General features: G+C 37.7%; 1 protein-coding gene across 2 annotated transcripts in view; it reads right to left on the minus strand.

The window, feature by feature from the left end:
- The window catches only part of TMTC2 (transmembrane O-mannosyltransferase targeting cadherins 2), a 400,088-nt gene that overhangs the window by 105,807 nt on the left and 266,764 nt on the right, over positions 1-27,517 (minus strand). The window lies entirely within an intron of this gene.

Below are 27,517 nucleotides of genomic sequence, written 5' to 3' on the forward strand. Positions count from 1 at the left end.
AAGTATCTGTTTGTAATTAAAATAATGAACTTTTAGCAATTTCTTAAATATATTCATTGATTTTCTTAATTCAACACATATGCACTGGGTACCTATCATGTGTCCATCACTGTGTTAAGCATGGTGATGAAAATGGTAAGACATAACTTCTACCCTTGTGAATCTTTCAAGACTACAGTGGTTATAAGAATGTAAAAAAAAAAACAAGGAGTATGGAATTTCACTGAGAACAGTTGATTTGATCTAGCTGAATACTCAGAAAAGGTGTTCAAGGGAATGCTCCTTGCTCTAAAAATGTGAAAGAGGTGTATGATTAACTAGTGGAAGGGGAGAAAAAGTATTCTAGGTAGAGACACAGCAAAGGTAAAATCTCTGTGGCAGGAACACATCCTGTGCAGAGCCAGGATGGGGCAGACAAGAACAAAAGGAGAGTCATGTGAAAAGTAGAGCATGCCTGGCTGATAGGTCCAAGAAGCAATGTGTCCTTATCTGTTTTGTAAATATCACTCTGAGGGCAGCACAGTTACTGGGTTGGAATGAGAATGGGAGGTATGGAGACTGATCAATCCAGGCTTTTAAAGAAGAGTGAGGGGGTTGCTAATGGAGATAAAGATTATTGGACTGACAGGAGGGATATTTCGATGGTACAGATAAAAGTGATGGACAGAAGAGAGAGGGAGTGATGGGGGAGATGGAGGTAATAACAAAGATGGCCTCTAGGACCCTGGTTGTCAAATAGAAAAAAAACAAAATAACAACTTATAAATAATGGAAGAACAATGGGATAAGGAAATTAGATTAGTTTTGAATGCAGTTGGTTAATAAGGCGAACCCAAAAGGCTGAAGGTAAGGCAAAACACTAATTCAAGAAAATAGAAATAGTCAATTATGTCAAATGCTGAAAATCAGCCACTGGATTTAGTGACACAGAGATCACTCGTAACCTCAGCAAGGTGTGCTTCTATGAAATAATAGGTCTTGAAGCCAGAAGGAGTTGGGGGAAAGTGTGAGGGGCGGAGGTAAGGAAGTGGATCCCACAATCACAGACAACTCTGCCAATGTCTGGCTGTGAAGGAGAGGGGAAGGGACAATGTCAGCAGAAGGAGAGGAGACACACTGAGTACTCTGAAAAAGAACACAAAAATCAAAACGTAAGGGGTGCCTGGGTGGCTCAGTCGGTTAAACCTCCGGCTTCGGCTCAGGTCAGATCTCACGTTCATGGGTTCGAGTCCTGCGTCAGGCTGTGCTGACAGCTAGCTCAGAGCCTGGAGCCTGCTTCCGGTTCTGTGTCTCCTCCTCTCTCTGACCCTCCCCCTCTCATGCTCTGTCTCTCTCTGTATCAAAAATAAGTAAAATATTTTAAAAAAAAAAGAAATCAAAACGTAAATCCCAATGAGGCATAAAAATTAAGGCCTAAGCTTTTTTTCCCCTTCATTTTTAATTGAAAATTAGAAGGGAAAATAACCCCAATTAATTTTTAGATGTCTTAGATAACTTTCCTATTATGGCCTTGGTCAAATTAAATCTGCTCAGAATTCTTTAAACTGAGTCTTTTCCTCTAGGGGTTCTAACAACAATTGATTACTACTTTTGTTGTGACACTTAACATAAATATGACAATTATCATTTGTTGTCCTCTCTTCCACTTGTAAATCACTTTAGAAGAATTGTTTGATCAACACTTACCAAAGGGTCAGATGTGTAGTGGGTGGTCATAAATGCATAAAAAATGTTAAATGTTTTAGAAAAGCAAACAATAGAGACTTTTTTTGAGAGAGAGTGAAGGGTGTAGAGAGAGAGAGACAGAGAGACAGAGAGAATCCTGATGTGGGGCTTGAGCTCACTTGATGCAGAGCTCCAACTCCTGAACCATGAGACCACGACCTGAGCCAAAGTCAGATGCTTAACCAACTGATCCACCCAGGTGCCCCTAAAACCACATTTCTCAAATGCACACTCTCATTGAGATTGTTGCTTTAGTCATACAAAGCAGACTCCAGGGGGGTAAATCTGATCATATCGTGAGGCCTGAGTGATACCCAGAGCATCACCCATACTGGCATTATTTTCAACACCTCCATTATACTGGGGGTGGGAATCACAAGTTTTATCAGCATTCTGTGGTCTATAAGATGGCACCAAAAGTTCACAAAAAATGGTTTCCAACAGGATCCTTTGCGAGGATGGATAAAGTGGCCAATGTGATTTGATGTCCATTTAAGGAATTAGTGCAATTGGAAAGGCCGTGAATCTTAGCTATTAGCAACCAGTCCAACCATTCAGCTGAGCTGTTTGTGCAGCAAGTGCTTCTTGTTTGTCATGATTAGTTTCCTGAGTGTTGGCCGGATCATTCCATCCCAAACTGTTAAGCAACAGCGTGAGAAGCAGTTCTGCTGATGGTCCTCCCTGCCCGCCCCCCCCCCCCCCCCCCCCCCCCCCCCCCCCCCCCGCCCCCCGGCCCCGTCCTCCCCAGCCAGCCTTGGCTCACACAGCTGAACTGACACACTTGCTGCAGAAGCTTAAATCCCAAGGGGCTGGTTAGGAACGCTGCCCTGTGAGAGTGGAAAGGCAGGAGCCTCAACAACAGCTGCTTTGCAGCTGGGTCACAAAGGAGAGCAAGAAATCCCTCGACACCATAAAAGGTAGCAGATGATGGGAAGGCAATCTCGGTGCCTCCATTTGTCACTGGCAGGGTGCCACCGGCTCTCCAATCCAAATGCTCTCACAAGAGGATCAAGCCAGATGTAAATAACTCCCTAATTTTATACTTTTTTTTTTTATAAAGCTTCAGCAGTAAAAGATATAGAGAGTTACTTAATTTATTTAGAGGTAAAATTCTTTGATGATTTAAGCAGGGTGCTGACCAAAACACTACATTCAATAACGGAAACTGGAGTTCTAGTCTGTCTGATACCAAAAAGGTGAATAATCAAGGAAAGACACCAACTTAGATAGGTTTCCTTTCCCTCAGTTGTCAGTTAGTCAAAGCACCTGGGTTAACAGAGCTCTGTTGGTTATAGTTCCCTGTTTAAAAAATGGAATTCAATTCAGGAATGTAATCATTGGTTAAACATTTGGATTAAAGAACAAATTCCTTTTGTTAAGGTTTATTTACTTATTTATTTTGAGAAAGAAAGGGAGAGAGCGCAGGGAAGGGGCAGAGAGAGGGAGGGAGGGAGGAGGAGGAAAGGGAGAGAGAGAGAGAGAAAGAAGAGGAGGGAAGGGAAGAGGAGGGGAGGGGAGGGAACCCCAAGCAGGTTCCGTGCTGTCATGAACTGTGAGATCATGACCTAAGCTGAAACCAAGAGTTGGACGCTTAACAGACTGAGCCACCCAGGCCCCCCAAGAACTACTAAATTCTTAATTCAAGTCATCCTTTTTTGCTTCCAACACTTTTCAATCTATGATAGAGAAGACATATTATATAGACTGTTCTCCCCCAGAGCCAGGGAGCTGACACTGAGGTTGTTGGTAGTAGCTGAGACCTTAAATCAACTGTAGTTTATGTACTAATGAATGACAATTAATGGAGCTGGGATAAATGATCCATTTATCTTCATCTGAGAGTACTTTTGAGGAAAAGATGCCTATCAAAGCTAGAATATACGAGAAACATTCTTACACCTCCCAGGCCACATGTATGCTGGAACTGTATAATGCGTTCATAAGGAACTCTGGTTTGCCTGAAATCACCCTGCGTATGACCATCGTTCCAGAGTAAAAGTAACAGCACTGCCTTCCTGGTTTGGAGAAATATTCACAGTTAGCCTCGTTCTCAGTTCCCTCTCACAACTGTGCACAGAAATTACAAGAGTCAGACTACGGCTTTTGTTGCGCTGCCGTGTCCCGTCAGCTGAAACTTCCAGGCTCCAATGGCGGCAGCAGTGAGGTCTCACTGTGACCTCAGCTTTCCATCCCTCAATGCACTCCTCACAAAGAGGGCATCAACAAAGATACCCTTCCACAGCACAAGACCATGGGATATTGGTCAAGCATGATTCCGTTTCCATTCATCTCTGCTTCCCAAATCACATTTTTCAAGTAGGCAGTTGTCTTAGCTTATTACAATTCTACTCTTACAGGTTAGAGAATAAGAACAGAAACACTACGGAGCAGCTCACTATGTGCCAGGCACCGTGCCAAGCACTGCATGTGTACTGCCATACTAGAAACACACTATTCTTATGTATTTTATAAAGGAGGAAACTGAGGCACAGAGAGGTTAAGTACCTTGCCCAAGGTACAAATGCTACATTTCTCAGGACTGGGGTTCAAACAGAGACAATCTGGCCACAAAGTTTGTGTTATTACATTATAATCTTGGTCCAGAGGTTTACTACTAAGGGTGTTCTCTACAGAGTCCGGGTCATCCATCCATCCAACCCTTCCTCATCACGTATTTACAGAGTACCTACCATATCCCTAGCATTGTGGGAGGCACTGGAAACGCGAGGTTAAAAGATCACTCCTCCTCTTAGAATCTGAGTAATATTGTGGTGACTCTGGAAGCAGGTCCTCACCAATTGCAAGAAAAGACTTAAAAGGGCTCTAGTTAGACATATGCTTAGCACATAAGGAGAAAACAGAAACCAAGACATCTATTCTGCCTGCATGAGTCGGGGGGGGGGGGTCTCAGAAAAAAGGTGGCATACTTCAGCTGGCTCACAGACAGAGGGAGGTTTGGCCAGGCACCAAGACAACTGACTATCTGCTCAGTCCAAGTGCTGGTAGCTTTAAAGTTTTCTTTACAAGATCCAAATTAAGAAAATTATTTAGAAAGCCTGCCTAAGGGAGAACGTTTTCCTTGCTCCACCACCAAAGGACCTGTAGCTTACAAATGTTAATTTGATATCAGCCAACTCAAAATGCATCTGTATGGTAAAATAAGGTTATTTCACAACAAAACTTAGCAAGTATCTACATTCTGGCAGGCTGATGATTCTTGAGCCCGACTTCTGACTAATAATTTTCTGTGACTTACAAAAAATGCATCATTTAGAAAGCAACACTCATTCACTTAAACTTCTGGGGTGTGAAGTAGCCAGAGGTAGTACATATAAGATTACAGGAATCATTAAACTAGGTGAAAAGGGGAAAATACACATGCACGTGCACACTCACTCACACACACACACGTAGCAAATGGTCAGAGGCTGGCACATTACCAGCAGAGCGAGTTTGTACGTATAAATGTGCATGACAAGCATATCGCCGAACTGGCTCATTCCCAAGTCCTAGCAGTACAGTGTGCTAGCTGACACACACACACACACACACACGGGTTCTGGCATTATTACAAAATAAAATTCTCGTTCTCTCTTACAGTCAGAGGAAATGTGTAAAATCACAAGTAAACATGGGCCACTAACAGGAAAACTTGATTACACAGGTGACGTGGCGATGGAGAATAGAATGCAGGCACGTCTTTTCCTCTAGATAGACAATTCTAATAGTAGTTCGGCTCCAGGCTAAATTATCACTGTCAACATTTCAGACCCTCAGGACTGGGGTAGGAAAAATGTGTGATGAAGGCTGTACAGAACTCATTAAGCATCAACCTCCCAAATTGTCTTCATCACATTCTGAAGGTTGACATCTGAGTTGGCTAGTTTGTCTGTGAGATCCAAGAAGGACCGATCTGACACCCCCGATCCTAAGAGCATTTTTGCCAAAGCAACACAAAGGTACGTGTGAGTTCAGTGTACTCAGCTTGACACCATTCCTCGTATAACTGCTATGCGTACAAGGAGGCTTCGGAAGACACATACTGACCTACTCCAATGTTCAAAATGGAATACATGTGTACTTTGAGGGTACGGACGCCTTGCCATGAAAACACAAATATGGTACTTTGAAGAGCAAAAAGGAAATATGAGCTATTAAATTACTAAATCATTTAAAGCAGTTTTTATTTTAAAATTAGCCTAGATGCTGCCTGCCTGGCCCGGCTCAGTGGGTAGAGCATGTGACTCTTGATCTCGGGGTCATGAGTTGAAGCCACACACTGGTCATGGAGTTTACCTAAAAAGAGAGACACAGAGAGAGAGAGGGGAAGAGGGAGGGAGGAGAAAGAGAGAGGGAGAGAAGCACTTACTGGCAAAGAAAGAAGGATACAGGCTTGGAAATCACAAAATCTGAGTGGGAACACCTCAAGAATAATCCCTGAGTAGCTGGGCTACTTGGACAAGTTGCTTAAAGTGTTCAGAAATTCAGTACCTTGCAGGATTAAGAATAACACCTCCTGTAAGGTCTGTAACTGAGACAGATCATGCAAAGCTCTTACAATAGCACATGGTACATACTAAGTGATCAGCACATGTTAGCGATTATCATGTTTGTGTAATAGAAACAGCAGTAGCTACTGTTCCATATCTTAAAAGGATGAAGTGAACTAAAATATATTTTAAAAAGCATAGCACAGCTACACTTTGTAAGCACTCAAAGAAAAATTGAGTTCTCTTCTTAACTAGAACTTTTTCTGTTCAGTGGTAAGTCATGGAAGTAGATGATTCTTTTTTCGAGTATTTTAAATAGCTTTCTTGTAACACACCCACATGAAGAACTCTGTGATTCAAAATACTGTTATCAGCCAAATTGTCCTTTGTTCTGAAAGGGACACAGAATGTCATAGGCAAATTTTTCTTTTGAATTCAGAGAATTTCAAGAAAAGACAAAACAGGGTGAATGCCAAAGCTCAAAACTGAAGGTACAGCAAAAACAACTTATGACCACTTTTCATAAAACTGGGAAACCCAAATACTGGTGACAGTTTAAGAATACATTTCCCCTCATCCAGAAATAAGTATTTTCCAAAAGGTCCATTTTCTCTTTGAAATGCTGACAAGACTTGACAAGCCCAGGTTGGTAGTTGGCCCTGTTCAAGGTGCTACTAATATTAGAACAATAAGAAAGTAGGAGAATTATAATGGACTCTCACTATTTCAATATTCAGATACTTGGTATCTGATGGAAGAAAAATTTCAGTTGATCAAAATACAAGTCTTTTCACATGTGTCCTATTTCATACTACTTTTTCAAGGTAAATGGCTATAGATATCCATGTTAATTTTTTATGTTTATTTATTTTTGAGGCAGTGACAGAGCCTGAGTGGGAGGGGGCAAAGAGAGAGGGGGAGACAGAACTCGAAGCAGGCTCCAAGCTCTGAGCTGTCAGCCCAGAGTCCCACACAAGGGCAAACCTACAAGTCGTGAGATTATGATCTGAGCCAAAGTCGGATGCTTAACTGACTAAGCCACTCAGGTGCTGCAGTATTTCTTTATTTTTAAAAACAAGTAATGAAATAAGAAGTACTGAACAGGCAATAGATAGAAAGGTAAAAGGAAGAACAGAAAACACCCAGAGAAGACTATTTTCTGCAGATAGCTTTTGTCCTGAAGGATAAGCAAGGAATAAAGCAGAAAAGGTAGTTTGGGTTGTTACTAGACTAACTAGATTAATGATCAAATGAAGTTAGAAAAGCATGAAGACTCTAAAGTATGTGCCTACATAAGGGGCACTTATAATAAATCACTTTATCTTTAAAGTTTTGTATAACAGGACATTTTTTTTCAGGGACAGTTATTGTTTTCAATTTGGTGGATTATAAGAATAACACAAATCCATTCATTTGATAGATATTTGTATATCTACAATAACATTGTAAAAAGTTCCTGCTGGGGCACCTGGGTGGCTCAGTCGGATGAACCTCTGACTTCAGCTCAGGCCACAATCTCATGGGTCAGGAGCCCAAGCCCTACACTGGGCTTCACACTGATAGCATGTAGTCTGCTTTAGATTCTCAGTCTCCTTCTCTCTCTGCCCCTCCCCTGCTTACTCTCTCTCTCTCTCTCTCTCTCTCTCTCTCTCTCTCTCTCCTTCTGTCTCTCTCAAAAATAAACAAACATTAAAAATTTTTTAATTCCTCAGAGTTCTAAATAAAGATTTCCTTTTAAAAAGTTTTTTAATATTTAATTATTTTTGAGAGACAGCACATGAGAATAGGAGGGGCAGAGAAAGAGGGAGGGGGAGGCTCTGCACCCCAGACAGCAGAGAACCTGACACACGAACTCTTAAACCAAAGTCAGATGCTTAACCTACTGAGCCACTCAGGAGCTCCCTAAATAAAGATTTCTTCAATGTCTTTTAATACAGTAGTTATTTTAATATTTGTTTCAAATTGACTGAGACTATGTTAATTGAATGCCATTCCTTTCTAAGATCATAAATGAACTTCAAGGGCACCCGGGTGGCTCAGTCTGTTAAGTGCACCGCTTCAGCTCAGGTCATGATCTCACGGGTTTGTGAGTTCCAGCTCTGCGCTGGGCTCTATGCTGACAGTTCAAAGCCTAGAGCCTACTTCTGATGTCTGTGTTTCCATCTCTCTGCCCCTCCCCAGCTCGTGCTCTGTCCCTCTCAAAAATAAATAAACGTTAAAAAAATAAATAAATGAACTTCCGCAAAACTATAACAAAAGCATAAAAAGAAAAGCTTGTTTCTTCTATAATCACCATTAGTGTAAATTCACTTTAGTCACTTTGATTAGGGAATTATTCATATTACTCACCATCTATCAAACATGTCAAGCTGATTCTTCAAGTAAAGTGTATAAATATTATAATTTCTATAAAAGATAACTCTATTCCTGGCTGCCATACATTGTACTTAAAAAGAAAAAAAAGAATTATCTATATTCTGTTATACCTGTCAAAAGAACACATATTATCATCACTACCACTGTTCATGAAATTCTACAAGTTCCCTCTGAAATGAGCGATACATATTAAGCACTCTGCTGAGATTACATTCCAAGGCTATCAGAGCAAAATATGTATCCAGAAGATCCCATTCCACTATGTTATCAAATGGAACAAAAAAGAACATATTCAATTTTGCATTTTTTCATTCCTATACTTCAATAATGATCAAGATTTCTATATCATAGGAATACTATAGCATTTTTACGGAGACAAGAAGAAGAAAAAATATTTTATATCCTCAAAGGTTGTTTTCCAACTATTTGACCCTTTAAATTCATTCTTTAGTCCCTTTTTAATGCTGAGGATCTTTGACATTTTAACCAACAGGATAAAACTGAAAATACAAATTCTTCATATTTTTACTTGCTTTAACCTACTTCAAACATCTAAACTTTCTAATTACTTATATAAACCATACTGTTGACGTTTATCATTTCAAATTTTTATTCTTCCTTCTTTTGCCTTTCCTTCCACCATGCAACACTGAAATAGCTTATTTATTCCACAGTTATTGCTGTACAAAATCCTCCCTTGGCATCTTAAAGAAATAAGAAAGACTGAGCTGATGCCCTAATGTAGCTGTCATTCTAGTGGGGAAGACAGACAAGAAAACAGGTAACAAGAATAGAAGGGGATGGGCCTACTTTCATGGCAGCATAAGTAACAGAAGAATTGAGTTGGTAGGGAAAAGTCATGATGTGCCAGTCAGTGCTTTGCTCTGACAGAACTTTTATGTGAGTCCTGTTTCAGAGTCATCTTATTTACATTCATTCAACAACTTTTTTATTAATAACCATATGCTAAACATGAAGCCAGTAAGAGTAATGAAGAGAAAGCATCCTTCTCTCACTGCCTAAAAACAAAACAAACCCAAAAAACCCCAATAGTAATATACCGGTATTAGATATTCATGTACTCATGCAATGAAAACTCTGGAAGGGAAGTGCTAAAGCTGTCTAGAAGATTCAGTAACTATTTTATGAAAGGCAGTGTTAAAGGTGAGACTGGATGATGGGTACAACTTGGCCAACTGGAGACAGGAGAAAGATGTCCTAGGCTATAGCAGCAGCATATTTGGAAAACACAAAGAATTAACAGATGTAACATACTTAAGGAGTTATCAGAAGTTTAATATTGTAGGGGTAATGGTTGATGAGGCCAAACAAGAAAGGCAGCAGCCAATGATAAACAATGTTCTATGTCACACAAAGACAAAGATTTTACTGAAGACGAATCATTCTATTGTTCGTTCTGCTAATGGTTAGCATTTGTTGAGTCCTTATGCATAACAGTCAGTGTTCTAAATGCTTTTATATATTCATATAGACTCATTTAACTTCTGACCAACCTCTCAACAAGGAAATCTTTTTGCTTTCATTACACATATAAGTAGAATTAGATACCAAGAAGTTAAATAACTTGACCAAGATCACAGAGCTAGTAAGTGGTAGAACACTCTAGGTGATCAAGAGTCAGTGTTCATATAACTGCATCTCCTCTAATGTGATAGAGAAAGGAAGCAAGCTTCATCTTCAAATAAATTTTTCCAAATATCTGTTTCTATAATTTTGAAATATTAAGAAAATACCTACTGAGTATTTGCCACATACTATATACTACAGGAAAACAAAAATACGTAACACATTGCACAAATATCTGTGATTCTCAATATCCTCACAAATAGATTTGGATATGGACTCAGACTGAGATAAAGAAACAGAACAGAAATATAGAAAGTCTTGGTTGAGATCTGCTTATCAGACACAGAAGTCCCTGGTGCCATAAACTGGTAGGCACACAAGTTTGAACACTTACTGGAGGCTGAGTGTGAACTAGGTTGCAAGTGAGAGATTCCCAAAGGTCACAGTCCTTCATGGGCTCCTAACCTTTCATGGTCTTTAACTCCAGGAACCTGATGAGGTTCACATATTGAAGAACCAAAAAAGATCCTCTCCTGTGAGGGCAGGGGAGGGAGAGTAATCCTTGTGAAATCTACCCAGAACCTTCTCATTAACAAAAGCCTTCCTCTCCAGGGTGAGAGACTTTACTGAGCCTTTTTCAAGAACTGTGAGGGAAAGACATGCTTCTTACTTCATCCTCCTCTCCACTTTTTGTTTCATGGAAGGTGGCGAGAGGGGAGTAGCTATATAAACAGAGAAATCTGTGAAGGTCATGGGACAGAGACATGGGCCAAATGAAAGACTGAGATTTAACTGAATGATTATAGAATACCCCTCCCCCTGCATCCTACCTTACCACCACAACAGTGCCCTAGTACAATAATACTGGATTATGCTTGAAATGCTGCAAGGCACAGAGTCTGTCCTAGAAATAGTATTAAAGATAGCCCAACACCAATACAGAAGATAAAAAAGCAAGGACATGAGAAAAATTTAAAGCCTCCAGCTCCAATAGCTAAGACAAATACGAAACTATGCTGAACCACTAGCTAGATTAACATAAATCCTCACATTAGAAGCCTATTAATTTGAATTCCTATTACAAATTCAACATGTCTGGCATTCAATAAAAAAAAATGACAAGGCATGCCAAAAGGAAAGAAAAACATAGTCCAAAAAGACAAAGCAAGCATCAGAACCAGACTCAGATGTTAGAATATGAAACAGATGGAATTGTCAGAAAGGGAACTTAAAATAACTATGATTAATATGTTAACAACTCTAATGGAAAAAGTAGACACCATGTAAAAACAGATGCATAATGTAAGCAGAGAGAAATTCTAAGAAAGAAAAGGAGATGCTAGAAATCATAACAGAAATGAAGAAAGCATTTGATGGGATCAATAGAACAGCATAGCAAGGAAAAAATCAATTAGCTTGAGGATAGGTCAATATAAACATCCTAAACTGAAATGCATCACTGCATGAAAATGGACAAAAAGTATACAAGAACTGTGGGAAAACTTTGAAATATGTAACACATGAGTAACAACAGTGTCAGAAGGGGAAGAAAGAGAACAGAGCTGGAGAAATATTTAAAACAATAATGATGGAGAACTTTCTAAAATTAATGACAGACACCAAACCACAGATTCAGAAAACTAAGAGAATACTGAGCAAGATAAACTCCGAAATTAGTAAGTCTGGGTGCATTATATCCAAACTGTAGAAAACCAAAGACAGAGAAAATCTTGAAAGAAGTCGGAGAAGAAAACACACACATATGAACACTTTACATACAGAGGACAGGGGAACTAAATTAAGAATTACATTGGCCTTCTCATCACGACATCAAGAAGAAGAAAATAGAGTGAAATATTCAAAATGTTGAGAGAAAAAGAAACTACAAAGCTAGAATTTTATATTCTGTAAAATTATCCTTATAAAGCAAAGTAGAAATGCCTTCTAGATAAAACTGAAAGAATTCACATGTTCATCTCCTAAAGTGATATAGAAAAAGCATTTCACAAAATTTAATACCATATCATGATAAAAACACTCAAAAAACTAGTAATAGAAAAAATACATCAAGATAATATATGAAAAATTCATCGCCAACAATATCCTCAGCAGTAAAAAAGAGAGCTTTTCCTCTAAGATCAGGGAAAAGACAAGGATGCCCACTCTGACCATTTTTATTCAACACAGTAGTTGAATCGGAAGCCCTTTGCCAGATCCGTTAGGTAAGAAATATTAAAAAACAAAAACAAACAAAAAACAAAAATCCAAAATGGAAAGAAAAAGGTAAAATATCTGTGTTAGCAGATCACATGATTTTATATGCAGGAAACACTAAAGACTCCAACAAAAAACTGTGAGAATTAATACATTCAGGTAAGCTGCAGGATACAAAATTAACGTACAAAAATCAGGTGTCTTTTTACTTTTTTAATTTTTTAACTTTTTTATTGCTTTTTAATTTTATTTTTAGAGAGAGCGCATGTGTGAGCATAAGCGGAGGAAGGTCAGAGGGAGAGGGAGCAGGAGAATCTTAAGCAAGCTCCGCTCAGAGCAGAGCCCAGCGCTCAGAGCAGAGCCCAGCGCTCAGAGCAGAGCCCAGCTGAGGCTGGGTCTCGGACTGAACCACCCAGGTGCTCCAGGTGTCTTTTTATATGCTAATGATAAATAACCCAAAAATAAAATTAAGACACAATCCCATTTACAGCAGCATCAAAAAGAAATAAACTTTTCTACGAGGCAAAAGCCTTGGACACTCAAAACTACAAATTATTGCTGAAATTAAAGAAAACAGAAATAAAGGAAAGCCATTTTGTGTCCATGGCTTAGAACACTTTTAATTTAATGCTGTTAATATTGTTTCTTAATACTGTTAATACTCTTTAATACTGTTAATACTTTTTTAATACTGTTAATATTGTATATATATATATATATATTTTTTTTTTTGGCAGAGAAAAAAAACCTTGCTAAAATGTATTTGGAATCTTAAAGATCCCCAAATAGGCAAAACAATCTTGATATAGAAAAACAAAGCTAGAGATCTCAGACTTTCTGATCTTAAAATATATTAAAAAGCTACAGTAATAAAAACAGTGTGGCATGAGCATAAAGATAGGACTATAGAGAGTAGAACAAAAATGAAAGCCCACGAGGTGCCTGGTTGGCTCACTCAGTTAAGCGTTGACCTTCAGCTCAGGTCATGATCCCGCGGTTCCTGAGTTTGAGCCCTACCTTAGGCTCTGTGCTGACAGCTCAGAAGCCTGGGGCTGCTTTGGATTCTGTGTCTCCCCCTCTCTCTCCTCCTCCCCTGCTCCTGCTCATGCTCTCTCTCTCCCTAAAAAATAAAGAAACATTTAAAAAAATTTTTTTAAATGAGAGCCCAGAAATAAACCCTTATGTATATGGTCGAAGCTATGCAATTGAACAAAGGATATGGCTGGGGATACTGGATATCCACATGCAAAACAAAGAACATAGATTCTTACCTTCCACCATACACAAAATTTAACTCAAAATGGATTAAAAACCTAAACGTAAGACTTGAAACTTTTTTACAATAAAACATAAAAGAAAAGCTTTACAACAGTGGATTTGGCAATAATTTCTTGTATATGAACCAAAAGAACAGGCAACAAAAGTAAAAATAGACAAATGGGACCTTATCGAACTTAAAAAACTTCTGTGTAGCTTAAAGAAGAAATTAACAAAATGAAAAGGCATCCTATGAAATGGGAGAAAATATCTGCAAACCACGTAATAATGATAAGGGGATAATATCGAGAATATGTGAATAACTCCTGGTGTCTTCAACACCAAAAGCAAAAAAACAAGCTGATTAAAAATGGGCAAAGGACTAGGCTAGGCATTGCTCTAAGGAAGACACACAGAGATGCAACAAGCATAATAAAAAGATGCCCAACATCACTAATCATATGGAAATGCCAATCATAACCTCAGTAAGATGTCACCTCACATCTGTTAGGTTGACCACTATAGAAACAACAACAAACCCAGAAAATAACAAGTGTTAATGAGAATGTGGAGAAACTGGAAGCCTTGTACACTCTTAGTGGGAATGTAAAATGGTACAGCTGTGATGGAAAACAGTTATAGAGGTTCCTCAAGAAATTAAAAATAGACATACCAATCTCACTTATAGGTTTACTTCCAAAAAAAATTGAAAATAGGATCTTTTTTTTATGTTTGTTTTTGAGAGAAAGAGAGCAAGCAGGGGAGGGGAAGAAAGAGTGGGATGGAGGATCCAAAGCAGGCTCTGTACTGACAGCAGTGACCCCAGTGTGGTGCTTAAACTCATGAAGTGCAAGATCATGACCTGAACCAAAGCCATACACTCAACCAACTGAGTCACCCAGGTGCCCCAGAAACAGCATCTTTGAAATGCTATGTGCACACCCATTTTCCCTGCAGCATTACTTACAGTAGCCAAGTGACGGAAGCAACCTAAGTGACTATTAGAAGATGAACAGATATGGGAAATGCAGTATACACATACAGTGCAATAATATCCAGCCTTAAAAAAGAAGGAAATCCTGTCAGATGTTATGAAATGAATGACCCTCGGGAACAATTATGAAATACACCAGTCACAAAAGACAAATGTTGCATGATTCTTCCTATATGAGGTATCTAAGGTAGTCAAACTCCTAGGAACAGAAAGTAGAACGAGGACTGCCAGGAGCTGCAACGGGAGGGGAGCTATTCAATGGGCTCAGAATTTCAGTTCTGTAAGATGAAAACTTTTCAGAGGTTTGAATGTGCAAATGGTTCACACTACTGTACTGTAAGCTTAGCAATGTTTGTGAAGGTAATTTTATATTATGGGGTTTTTAAGAAAGGTTTGTTTGCTTGTTTATTTATTGAGAGAGAGAGTGAGCGAGCATGAGCAGAGGAGAGGCAGAGGGAGGGGGACAGAGGATTCTAAGCAAGCTCTGTGCTGACAGTCGCAAGCCCCCCACCCTCACCCCCCGTGATATAGGGCTCCAACTCACAAAACATGAGACCATTCCCTAAGCCAGAGTTGGACATTCAACCAATTAAGGTATTCAGGAGTACTTATTATGGAAATTTTTAAACCACAAAAACAAACAAACAAAAAAGTTCAAGGTGGATAAAAAGTATAGAAGGAAGAAAAAGAAGCCTCTGACAACAGATGTAGCAAACATGGCTAACATTAATTCAAATATATCAATAATCATTCAAAGTGTGAATGGTCTAGATAAACCAATTAAAAGACAGTGACTGTCAAAAGGAATAATAAAACATTAACAAAGAGCCCAACTATACATTTTCTACAAAAAGCTCATTTTAAATATAAAGACTGATAAGGAAAGCAAAGGGAGAAATACAGAAAAACCATGCTAACACTAATCAAATAAAATTGGAATATTACTTTCAGACCAAGAAGACTTCAGAATAAGGAAAATTATTACACATAAAGATGGGCCTAATTAGGAGGTCAGGGGATACCAGAATGGAATACAGAATGTGACAAAAGAATAATAATTTGTGAAAAATACATTAAACAAGCTCACTGAATGGAGTGAGGAACTGATGTGCTAATCTGTGTTAAGTGTGGAAATGAGTTAAGTGTGTCAAACAGAAGGCAAAAAAATTACACAGAACAGTCCTCTAGATGTTAAAGCTTTCTCCTATGGCAGTACAGGTGAACAACTGTAAAACAACTATACATAAAGAGTAGAGTATGAACAATTAAGAAAATGTATGGTGGATGATGGAAGCCAGGTTTCTCTTCTTTTGGAAGCTACAAATGTATATATATATATATATATATATATATATATATATATATATATAACTATATCTGTATTAAACTGAACATAAGTTCATACTTATGCTTTTAGCTCTAATCCATTACTGGATAACTCTTTCTAATCTCCTCCTCTTCTTTATTTGTAACTTCCGTTTCCAACAAAGAGAAACCGATGTTCCACCCCAATGGAGCCCAAATGTAACAACACCCCAGTAGTAAGCAATAAGAATCCAGTTCATGGTTTCTAAAACATTCTCCAATAGAGAGAGCCAGGGCTCTTTGGAAAAATGTCTGGTTCTAGGACATCAACAGTAAATACATAAAATGAACCTGGAGCATGTTTTAATGATAGAAAGGAAGAAAGTTCCCAAAGAAAAACACACACCCATTCACCCATATATTCCCCACCTCCCCCCCCCCCCCCCCCCCCTGCAATGATGGAAGTATGTCAAGGGGACATTCAGTCTATGAAAGAGCTCCCAGTGGTCAAAGCTGGGCAACAGAACTTATGTGAGCAATAAAATAAATAACGTAGTATTGTGTTATAATCCAATGCATAAACTAAATATTTCTGAGTCTACTCTAATATACATAAACTTTTGATGGATAATTGGAGAGAAGAGACAAATCTCCCATGCAGAAGAATTCCAAATAATTTATTTAGCTATTCTGTCTTCAAGGACAGGGAGCATAACTCCCCTTTCCTTAAATATGGATCAGACATTGTGACTTCCTTTCAAAGACTGCACTATGGAAAGAGAAGGAGGAAAAAAGTCTTTATGCTGGAGCAGTATGATAAAAATACATCAAGCCAGGTTATCACAGTTAATATAAAGGGATAAGTCATACTGATAATAGATAAATAACCTTGACTTGATAGGTTGAGAAGGACACTTTATCTCTGTGGTCTTCCTCCTTAAAACCAGTAACTCTAATAACAAAACATCAGCCAAAGACCAATCGAGGAACATTCTTCAAAATATATGACCAGTGCTCCTGAAAAACAAGTGAAAACTTAGAAACAGCCAGAGGGCTCCATCAACGAACTGAAATGTGGGATCTTGGAAGAACAAAAGGACAGCAGGCAAAAGGTGAGGATACTTGGAAAAAATATAAACTTTATTTAATAATAACATATGAATATTGGCTCATTAACTGTGATAAATGTGTCATACTAGTACACAATGTTAATAGAGAAAGTTGGTTCAAGCGCGTATTAGAACTCTCTGTACTAACCTCACAATAATTCTGTACTCTAAAACTGTTCTAAAAGTGTTTACTTAAAAATTAATTTCTTAAAAATCTATGTAAAAGCTACAGAATTTTAGCCTTTGGTTTATTTGACTTGAAAATACATGGGTATTTGTTAAAACATTCTCTTTTCCTATATGCTCTGAATAGTTTGTAGCAACAGCAAATTCATAAGATAAAAATCTTTTAAAATACTTATTATGATTCAAACTACTAAATTAGAGGACGAAAATACTCCAGGCAGAGAAAACAGTCAAGCGAAATCCTAACTACTGCCTCTGATGGATTACTCTTTATAAGATATAAGTATAAGCTTTTAGTACAGGTATTTCAAGGAAAAGATCTTAAAAACTGCCATAATTGACTGCTTATTTCTCTTTCAGAAATAAAAAACAATTAAAAGTTATTTACATCTAGTTGCAAATTAATAAAGTGAATTTCCTCTTTCAAAATAATAGCTGAAATTTAGTGAGCATAACAACCAAGTAACTTAGTTCTACCTGTATTCCAGGGACTCCATATACATCATCATCACGTTATAACATTATCAACTGTGGTTCAACTTATTTTGGATTTAACTAATTTAGACAAAGGGCTATTTTTGGAGAAATCCTAGCACAAGTATGAATAAACTTTTGCTTAAAATGCCGACCTTGGTGGCACCTCTGTCCTAATTTTTGAAACTATCCCACTAACTATTGCTATTTCATCTTAAGACATAAAATAGAACAAACTATATACTATACAGTGTCTTTAGGGTCTATTTCTCAGAGATAAAATTCCCAGACAGACCATTATATTGACAACTACACTACCTATTTCTCCATTACAATACATCATAATACATATAATGCATGGTCCGTGCCCATCTTAAGTCCACGGCTGCATGGTTAATATCAAACAGTGCAAAGGGTCCTATTTATGCATGAATCCTGCATGTTGAGGTCTTCCATCTATAGGATCATTACTACAATGAACATGAATTACAGTGAGCACTCAAGAATGTACTTTCTCTTGTCACTTTTGACAAAGAGCCTCAATTATACCTCAGAAATGAGAGTCCGGCAATGTTAAGCCTTTGAAAAGAATTCTACTTTCCACTAAGAGAAGAAATAAATTCCCAGGTAGATAAATCTCAGCTGTTCTGGCTCCAACTCAATGTTCTACCAGGTAAAGGTCAGCAGTCTACTATACTCAAGTGTTCCACATTGTCCTCCCTTTCGGTTGGCCATGTGGTGTTTCCTTGTTCAAAACCTGAAATATGAAACTATATACCATGTATGGTAATGCCATATATCATACATACCATATTCAAGTTAAAATGTCAAACTTCACTACTACTATTTCCTGGTTACTTTACATAGATACCTAAATCCATTTCACAATTACCCTGGTTAAAACTCTTTTTTTTAATTTAACGGTATACACAGAGATTATTTTTTCACTTCAGAACTGCAGGACAAGAAAACCTAAAAACTGTGTGAAGATTTGTTTTAAAAATACTTTTTTGTGCATTTGGAAGTTTGACATTTATGCACTTGAGCCATTGTATATGCCTATTTTATCACAATAAACAAAAGGCTCAAGAGCAATTTAAACAGAACAGCCTTCAGAAAAACCTAGGGGTGGTATAGTCCAGTAGGGTTTGGACACTGATCTTGATTTTAGCCTCTGTGAATATCAGCTTCCTCATTCTACATGGTGGGTATCTAGATCACGGGATTGTATGAGGAGGTATCGGAAGAGCATATATACAATGGCTAGTTCATTGCATGATAATGAGTAGGAGTTAATTGCAGGATGTATTCGAGTATAATATAGGTAAATATAAGGGAGAATGACAAAAACTTTATGGATTTGTTAACACGTGCATAGTGCGGCTGGTTTCAACCTATTTATGCGATTGCAAAAATGAATATTTTCGCATTTTGGAACAGATGTGGCCTCCTTTATGTGTGTATGTGTGTGAATATGTATGTCCCTATCCAGATGCCACAGGAAGAAAAAAAGGCAATCTCCTTTTATAAAAGTATTTATTCAAAGACTTAGGAGAAAAGATGTTTGCTTTTGAAAATGTATGTTGTGTGTACCACCTTTCCTAAAGGTAAATATAGGCTTAGACCAGGATATTTTTTTAACAAGGAAAGATACTCAAATCTTCTATTAGAAAAAGAAATCAAGTGATGAAAATATAAAATATAAAACAGAAAGTATTTAACTCACATTAAAATGTTCTCATGCCTTATTACATAAGGGAAGAGAGAGTCAAAGAATAACAATCTGGCGGTCATTAAGTAGAATTTGTGTAGTGTAATACATTAATAGGGCTTAAAGAATTGAAGAACTATAGAATGGAAGAACAATGCCTACTAACTTGTGTGGAATCCCATTACCTATTAATAAAAATTAAGGAAAAAGCAAGTAAGATTAAGATACCTACCTAACTGTCCCTAATTGAAACAAAAGCCACGACAAAAGTCGGAAGCATGGTAACCCACAGCTAAACGTACCTGTCAGTGGCACTGTTAGGAATTTCTGAAGAATTCACTGAATTAGAATTCTCACTGAGGCCTTCTTGAGGAAGGATATGCCCTGCTGGTCACTTTATCTCTACTGTTTACTATAGAGCATGAAATGAAGTTCAGCCTCAGAAAATGTGTGTTAAATGCAGGTTTTTATAAAGGATTTTTCTTAGACTTCTGCAAGAAAGCCAAGCTATATTTAAGGGAAATACCACTTCTCCATCTCCGTCACTCCAATAATGTGGCATACCAGAGTGCAGGGGATTATGAGGTCTGAGCCTGCTGGGCTATTTAAATTGCCCTAGATGATAACTACAGACCAGACACAGAAACCAGTCAACAAAATAACAATGAAATGTAAGTTGGTTTAAAAGCAATATAACCTTTCTTACCCCTAAATAAGAAGCTAACTTTTTTTTAAACACAGCAGCATGTGTATGTAAATATAAAGCAGCTGGATTTATTTCATGTGACCTTTAGTGCCCGAGGACTTGATCATTTTAATTTTTATGATTCTCAATACAATGTGGCCAAAGAAAATATCTCTAACAATGACTTCTACTAACTGACATACAAGAGCAGAATAAAAGCCTAGAATATTTGGAGGTATCTGGATTCCTGTGTCACTTAGTCACAATAAGTAGAGTTATAAGATTGAGTCTAGATAACAAAATGTGTATCTTGAAGTGAGTAGGTGGTTTCTAAAAGAACAAACTACCAGATTCATTATGCCTCAGACTAAAAATAATACAATAACTATATTCTCTTCCGAATGCTAAACTGTTTCAATGAGGCAACTTCATATGAAATACTTCGCTGAAGACTGTACTGAATTAAACTTTCTTCTACACTTCATTCAGTATCTCAGAAACCTGGTAGATGTGATATTATTCCTTCTCTTTTCATAGGATAAATTTTGCAACTTGAGCATATCCATAATTATCATTCAGTCAGAGTTACAGGGAAATTTTTGTCCCCCTCTTACTGCAATCTAAACATGGCTGTGCACGGCATTCGCAAAGACCAAATGAGAAAAATCATCTCAGGTCTAAACAGCAATAATAATTACAAAAGACCCAAGGAAACATATAGTACTGCATTTCCAGATAGACTCCATCTACCCCATCCTAGCCTGGGGAACAGAACCTCACAATGGAACCACAAGTACTTTCACAACTGGAATTTTATGTAGCCCAATTAACTTTGGCTAGACACAGAGGTCTGGCTCAGTGCTTGCACACAGTAGCCAAAATAAAGGTTTTCTGTATCAAGAATTACTGTCAGAGTCTCCCATATCCTTCCTTCTCTCTTACTTGACCAAACCTGGAAAATAAGCTAACAGCCAAGGACTTTTACTATGATTTAAGTCAGTATTAATTTTACTGGCGCACAGAAACCACAAAATATTTGGCTTAAATAAATTGAACAGGACAAAAAGAGAGGAAGACCAAGAAAAAAAAATTAAAGGATGTGCACACAAATGGAGAACTCACAGCTTTAGAAACAGCTATAAAATCATCTGAAATACCCAAATAATGGAAATGTTATTCCTTCCTTTTCTCTCTTAATGCATGCCCAGTTTTAAATTCATGGCATTAGCCCTAGGTAACAAAGTTCAAACAAGGAATAAATCACAATTTTAAAGAGAGTTCGTGTTTAGTATTTTAATTGGACATGACATTGGTATGAAAGTTCCATATATTTTAAAGAGAATGTTACTTGAGGCCAACTATATTTAAACATGGAGGGTACCAGTGACTCTAAGACAGAACTATTCCATAGAGTATCCTGGAAAATTTGTATTCTAGCTTTCACGTAGGACCTAAAAGTGCCAACAGCCAAAAACAGTAGTCTTAAGTTCATGACTTGTGCCTAGTAATAAAAATGTGTTTAACCACTCAAACTAAACTAGTATTTAGAGGTGATGTCTAAGAATAAGTTATAAAAAGTGAGAGAGATTAATTACTGACTTACTTTTCAGGTATAACAAGCTAAAACAAACAAAAAAATCTACTTTTAGAATTATTTACTACAAAGTGAAAATTAATGATGCTCAATTCATAAAACCTTGAGTTTGTGCCCAATCTACTACTAAGTAGCTAAGTTATTCTTTTGTTTTTCCAATTTATTTTGTTTTGAGAGACAGAGAGAGAGACAGTGCGAGCAAGGGAGGATCAGAGAGAGAGGGGGAGACACAGAATCTGAAGCAGGCTCCGGGCTCTGAGCTAGCTGTCAGCCCAGAGCCCGACACAGAGCTCGAACCCACCCACAAACGGCGAGATCACGACCTGAGCCGAAGCGGCACGCTTAACTGACTGAGCCACCCAGGCGTCCCAGTAGCTAAGTTATTCTTAAAGATGTTGTTTAAATCTTGAAGCTCAGTTACCTCATTTATAAAAAGAGGATAATACTTACTATAAAGCTTCACAAAATAACACGCCAATCACAGGCACTCAAGAAATAATACACCCTTCTTGTGCCCACCTCCCCTTCTGGGGTCTTGGAAGATTACATTGTGTCCGCTGTATAATCACGCTATTGCTCATTCATTTTTTCAGTATATACCGTTGTAGTCATAGTGATGCCTACAATGGAGTAATAAGTTTCGATACACTTGGTAATTAAATGAGGGAATTAATGAGGAAACAAGGATCAGTGCAAGGAAACAAAAATATTAAAATGTCATGTACCCAGCCCTTAAATAACTTAAAAACTGAAATGTACAGGGATAGTTACCAAGACAGTGAAATGTCACCTACTGAAGAGATCAAAAAGGTAAGTGAAAACTTAGTTCCTCCTCCATGTCTAAGGTCAAAAGACCAAAATTTACATCTGCTCTTCAACCTGGGAAGAGCTACTATAAAAGATACTGAAACCAGTGCTATGCAAGTACAGAGAAATGGGAAAATAACTACTTGAAAGATTCCACATAAGAAATAACGTTTAAGTGAAGAGACACAGACAAAGAACATTTTCCAGGGGCATAAAAAAGATTCAATCTATGGAATTTGTCAAAGCATTCTGGGAAATTCAAAATTGCTTTGCATTTTCCTAATACCACAAATACTACAAATTCTTAAATGAAAAAACATACTGGTGGTAATAAAACCACCAAATTTTTTTTCTAATCTCTCTTATTAAATTATAAATCTTCTATAAAATCTTACTCTGTACTCTACAGTCTAAGTCTGATTTAGCTGTATGTCATTTTTACAAATTTTGTGTATGGTCAGTTTTGACCAAACAGTAAAAACACCACATCCTATTTTTATTTCTCTTCTCTTGAGACCAATAGCCAATTCCATTTTATAATATCTTATACTTAAAGCATTCAGAAGCCAAAATGTGTGGCATTTTCCACTTTGCCAATTCCATGTTAGGTCAATGGCCATATAATCAGGCCAAAAAGCCCTAAATTAGACAAAGACCATCCATTGGGATAAGAAATTCGCCAAATCTCAAAATTCAAAAATAAACTGTTAAAGATGGTTGTGCGGGTTTTGGCACTGTGATTCTAAGCCTTTCCATAATAAGGCTTGTATTTCATTTAATCAGCTAGTCGGAAACTATAAAAGTTTTGTTGGTGGGGAGAATTAAAATTTGGATTGTAATACACGAATCTTTCCTTCCCTTCCATATGTTTCAGTAAATTAAAACTTCTAAATCTTGTTTTTTTTTTTAAATGCCTTCTAAAAAATAAAGCAGCCTGTAAAATCATATTTTTGGTACAGGAAACCTAAAATATTCATGCTTGAAAAGAAGAAGAAAAAAAAGAACACATGATTTCTATATCCAAAGCAGTGTCACGGTCAAGGTATATTCAGAATTAAGTACATTTAAATTTTCATCTTTTTCTCTCTTTGCTAAATGATTTTTTTAATAAGGCAACTCAACTTTTTAGGTATTCTTTTGAAGGTGGTCCTTTATCAATCTAATTAAAAATGTTTCCATCTGAATTCCATAAGAACATCTCAAAAACAGTGGTTGTGGCAAGAGGTATACATGATTTCTGTTCTCAGGTGGAACTGTGTCAATTATCATTCAATTAGAATAGGAAATAAAAAGATTTTTATAAGGTAAAAAATTACCAAATGACTAAACTAGATGTGTTATGATCCTATAAATGTCAGAAATAGCAAATTATACGCTCCAATTCTGAGATACGTTCTCTTTTTCCTTTCTCTCTTCTTTCTCCATTGGGCCTTACTATTAGTTTCTTTCATAATTTCTTCTTCCACATTTTTCATTTCTTCATCTTTGTTTGTATATGGAAAGATTTCCTCATCTTTATTCTCCCCTCCCTCCCTTCTTTCTTTCCTTCCTTCCTTCCTTCCTTCTGCAATCTCTACACCCATGTGGGGCTCAAAATCATGACCCTGAAATCAATTCCCATGTTCTACTGGCTGAGCCAGCCAGGTGCCCCTAGTCTCCTATCTTTTAAATGAAAGTTGTTTATCTTCATATCTTTAATGTCTAAAAGCTCTTTCTTATATTTTTTTCATTATTTATGTTTTTCATAAATTTTTTTTCATTATTTATGTTTTTCATATTTATGTTTTTCATGGTATCCTGCTTTTGTAAAATGCTATGCTACCATCTCTTTCTAAGTATAAAAATTTTTTTTCGGGGCACCTGGGTGGCTCAGTCGGTTAAGCCTCTGGCTTTGGCTCAGGTCAGATCTCACGTTCGTGGGTTCGAGCCCCGCGTCAGGCTCTGTGCTGACAGCTAGCTCAGAGCCTGGAGCCTGCTTCGGATTCTGTGTCTCCCTCTCTCTCTGACCCTCCCCCTCTCATGCTCTGTCTCTCTCTGTATCAAAAATAAATAAAACATTAAAAAAAAATTAAAAAAAAATTTTTTTCTTCTTCTGTTTCCTCCATTTTCCCCTCTCTTAATAATTTGCTTCAGTTCCAATCTTTTACATTTGAGGTTTTCTAAATATGACTGATGGTGTTTTATTGCCCACTGTTATTCAAAAGTTACTTAATAAAAGCTGGATGGAGTTCCTTGGGCATCAGTCTGCTTCCTAGACTGGGAAGGTTCACTTTTGTGTATCTGGTTTGGGAGCTAGTCATTTATAGGTGACCTCCAAATGTAGGTATGTGGATTCCTTTTCCCTACAGTGATCCTGTTTCTCCAGGTAAGAATTCAACAATTTCTTGGAAGCGGGACATGTGCGCCTGTGCTTGAGCACGTGCGTGTATTTGTGTGCAGGGCAGGGCACATATAAACTCTGTGTTGCTGGTATTCTGCAGGGAGTCACAGAAGGGTAATGACAATGGAAGGGTATTCCAATGGAAGATACGGAATCGATCTTTTCAGTCCTCTCTGCATTTCACCTTCAATGATGCAAGCTATTCGTGAGTCATGACCCTGTCTTACTCAACTGCTCTTTTCCCTACCTTGGAAGTGACTGCCTGGATTCTGGCATTGTGCACATGGGGGAGAGACCCGTTTCAGACACAGTTAACAACTGATTACCCCATTTAATAATGGCTCCATAACTCACTCTCTTCTATGCCAGCTGCCTCCAAGTCTTGAGTCTCCCTGGGTTTCTTTTTGAGTGCCTAAGACTTCTTTTTACTGTTATCCAATCCCAAAGCCTCTTCAGATAGTAGACTCTGTCCTTCCTTGCTTCTTTTTTAATTTTTATAATGTTTATTTATTTATTTAAAATTTTTTAATGTTTTATTTATTTTTAATACAGAGAGAGACAGAGCATGAGAGGAGGAGGGGCAGAGAGAGAAGGAGACACAGAACCAGAAGCAGGCTCCAGGCTCTGAGCTGGCTGTCAGCACAGAGCCCGATGCGGGGCTCGAACCCACGAATGTGAGATCCAACCTGAGCCTGAGTCGGAGGCCTAACCGACTGAGCCATCCAGGTGCCCCTAGTGTTTATTTATTTTTGAGAGAGACAGAGATAAGAGTGTGAGTAGGAGAAGGGCAGAGGGAGAGGGAGACACAGAATCCAAAGCAGACTCCAGGCTCTGAGCTGTCAGCACAGAGACTGACGGGCGTTCGAACTCATGCATGGTGAGATCACGACCTAAGTTGAAGTTGGATGCCTAACTGACTGAGACACCCAGGCGCCCCTGGTGGACTCTGTTCTGACAAATGAGTTGTAATACCTCTTTCTATTTTCTGACTTCCAAAAATAAGTTTAAATTTAATCTCCCCATTCTGATTATTCCTGCAAGGTTATTCCTTCCCAATATTTTATTCAGTATTATAAATATTTAGTATAATATTTAAGATTATTATTCTTTATTTACCAACATGATCACATTTTTATTCACATTCGTTTCGCAACATAATCAACAGCTCCTTCTAGATTTAATTGTGTTCTTTTGAAGGACATCTTCAGTAATTGCTTCAGCAAGAGTTTCTAGTGGCCTGTTTTTAATTTAATTTCTTGGCCTAGGAATTTCATGACCATGCAAGTAAAGCAAATTCGAACCTCAAAGCCAGACAAAAAGAGGGCAGCAGTAAAAATTCATTCCTTCTTCATCCAAATCCCATGCTGAGATAGGCAAACCTTCATGCTGCCTTCTTATAGCAGTATGCAAACTTACTCCAGATTATCTTTTCACTGAGGGTATGAATTTTCCTCCTTTATTTAGGTATCTAATCCCTGGCCATCCATGGGTTCAAAGCCTTGTCTCTTATTCCAGCAAGAATGAACACAAACAAAAAGCCCTTTCCCTCCGGTTGCCACAGCAGGTAAACTATCCCAGATTTAGCTACCAGATCAGCCAACTGTTTTACTGTTCTGGCGTTTAGTTACCCCTCACTTCCAGCCCTTAGGAAATCCTCTCACTACTTTTTGGGCTGAACTATGCACTAAGAGCGTATCTGTTTTATCAAGTACACCTAGATATATTTTAGTGGGGTATTTTCCAGTCCTTAGTCTGCCTGTATAATTTCATTAAAAGCACGTTAGTGGTATCTTCAAATGGATACATAATAATTTTAAGTGTTTAGTCTACCATCTTCTGTAGAAAATAAAATATTATTTCTTTTCAATAATTATATGCTACCTTTCTATAATTCACTTAGAAATTACTTTCCTGACCATCTGTTCTATGTTTTTCTAGGAATCATTTATTTTGATTAATACTGAAGAGCAATTAGGTGACATAACTAATTAAAACAATACAAATAGATTCAGATAGGGATCAAAGGCTAATCCTACTACTTATTCTTAACTGAATAAGCTCAGAACATTTACTTATCTTGAACAATCCTCTATAGTGTAAAGTAAGACATCAACAGTACTTTGAAACACATGAAATTACAATTTTTATAAGTCACAATGGTAATATTCCAGCAGTTTCTTAGGCTTCAAACTAATACCACTTTCATGAGACTGTGCCCTCTGAGACTGCTTGTCACAAAGTGGGTGGCCAAATGATGGCTCCACCTCTCTTCTGGAATGATTTCCAATTAATAGGAGTTCCACTAATTCCTAGACACACAAAGCTTTATATAATGGTGGTTACTTGGAAAGAATAAGACTTAGTTCTACATCTGGGGGCTAACAGTGGTTTGTAGATCATAATCTTCTCACAAATATTGTTATTATGACAAATCCATTATGTAATCCATATTTGGGATTCCCCAGCTATATTTTTCCATTAAGTTACATCAAGGATCACGACATACCACATTCTACCTATGGCAAACCTTAGAGCCAAGGAAATGCATTTGTCTATAGGTTCTATACAGAGTTCTAACTCAGTGTCACCATCGTCACCTCCTAACAGTCTTCGTCAATTGGCT

Source organism: Suricata suricatta, chromosome 10 (genome assembly GCF_006229205.1).
Source record: "Suricata suricatta isolate VVHF042 chromosome 10, meerkat_22Aug2017_6uvM2_HiC, whole genome shotgun sequence".
Lineage (NCBI taxonomy): Eukaryota > Metazoa > Chordata > Mammalia > Carnivora > Herpestidae > Suricata > Suricata suricatta.